At 47.0% G+C, this 1,804-nt stretch overlaps 1 protein-coding gene across 1 annotated transcript in view; it reads right to left on the bottom strand.

Annotated features, from left to right (window-relative positions):
• Window positions 1-1,804, bottom strand: part of EGR_02386 (hypothetical protein) — a gene marked incomplete at both ends in the record, with an annotated part of 20,276 nt that overhangs the window by 14,699 nt on the left and 3,773 nt on the right. The window lies entirely within an intron of this gene.

Below are 1,804 nucleotides of genomic sequence, written 5' to 3'. Positions count from 1 at the left end.
GTGCGTCAGGCGTTCTGCCACCCATCACCTAGATGCATGGAAATCTACTCCTCTATTGAATCCACGACAATTCCTTGCCATGCAATGGAGGCAGTCTCACATTCCTTGCATGCCGAGTAGTGCGTTTGCAATCAGTCAGGGCAACTCGAGCTTCACACTCAACCAAATGACCTGCGAATCTTTCGTTTTGAACAAATGCAGCAAAAGTAGTCGTCCTCCTCAGACCGTGCATATCCTACCCACTCCTCACCCACCTCCTCAATTCCATCCTTTTCACACAGCGCTGCATGTCTGAGCAGGTACCACAAAGTGACGCCGATTCCATGTCACTCAACTGACGTTTCACTAATCATTTCATTATCAAGGCTTTACATTAACCAGAAAGACAGCCTTACCAACCTTGCATGTCGCGCCGTTGGCGACCAGCATTCCCTCGATTCGGTGTCTGGTGGACCATTCATTCAATGTCGATGTTGGTGTCGGTGTCTGCGTACATTTGCTCCAAGTGCAGCTACTCGGGCCCTGAATCACCTCCATCTCCCACGACTCCTTCCTTGTGATTTCGTCACATTCCCATCCTCGCAATTCGCCTCGTGCACCTCCCCCTTCTTCACCTCTTTCTCCATTCTGCCATTCCCCTCCTTCATCAAACAGCGCTTTGCCTTACTACTACTCTTCCTCTTATTGGCGTCACTTTCTCTTGCTTTAATCACGCCCCCACCTTCCCACTCCCATCCATCAGGAATTTCTTCTATTCCATAGCTCGTGTCAGCGGCTGCTCCTCTCGTTTCTTCCCCTACCAAGGTTTGCGACCGTAACGTCCACATTGAACGACTTCTGTGTTCGAAGGAACTAAGTGTTCGCCAAAATCTGGTAAACTTTGTATCCGATGTTTCCGTAGAGTCCTCTTCTTCCTCCACATAATCATCGGTCTGAACTGCCTTCTGACAGCTTCTACTTTGGCAACCTACACGTTATCGATGTTAGAAATGCATTCCTTCAGCCTGAATTACAGCACCTACCCTTCATCAAAGCAGATCCAATGTCTGTCACCGTCCAGATGACACAACAAACGCGGAGGTCAAGTCCACGTAATTGAATAAACATAATTAGTACTACGTAGACTAGCTGAAAAAGTGCAGGATAGCAGACGACGTCCTTCAGCGTCCCAACTGTGAGCGCGAGTTTGTGACCGAATCGCTGCTCGGTGTGTATCGATTGCTTCGCCATTCGAAAATCACCAACCTGTGACTGACAGCTGATTGTCAAATCGCTAGTGCAATTTATACAAGATATTGTGCGCCTATTATCTTCCACAAATTATGCGACACAGAGCAGGCCTCCGATGCGTGTTTCCTGCTTTTATACTCTTATATCTCCTTTGCACACTTAAGTGGCATTGAGATTGAATTCTCGAAAATAACTCCGTTGATAGCTCTCAAATTCACACAGTGCATTTCAGCTAATGTTATTTCCTCGTTTAATGTGAACTTATTCGATGTTGTCTAAATTACACGGCAGTAACCCTCTTTTACAATGCCAGCACCTGGTTCATTCATTCCCTCTCCTCCTCCTCCACCTCCCTTTCCCTCGTGATTTCAGTAGTACCCACTTGGATGTGCAGGTCAACGAGCTTCTCTACATCTGCTCCGCTGGAAGTCAAATATTGGAACGAATGTGTGTAACAGCATGCCGACAATAAAGGTCATGGAATGCATTTTCTGCCTCGGTGATATTAGTGTACCAATGTTCGTGCACACCGTATGTGGGAGTGCATTTTGACCAAGTGGATCACTGTCTTTTG

The sequence above is a fragment of the Echinococcus granulosus genome (assembly GCF_000524195.1).
Source record: "Echinococcus granulosus chromosome Unknown EG_S00011, whole genome shotgun sequence".
NCBI lineage: Eukaryota > Metazoa > Platyhelminthes > Cestoda > Cyclophyllidea > Taeniidae > Echinococcus > Echinococcus granulosus.
The sequence above is the reverse complement of the archived record's forward strand: the minus strand, read 5'-3'. Positions and strand labels throughout refer to the sequence as shown.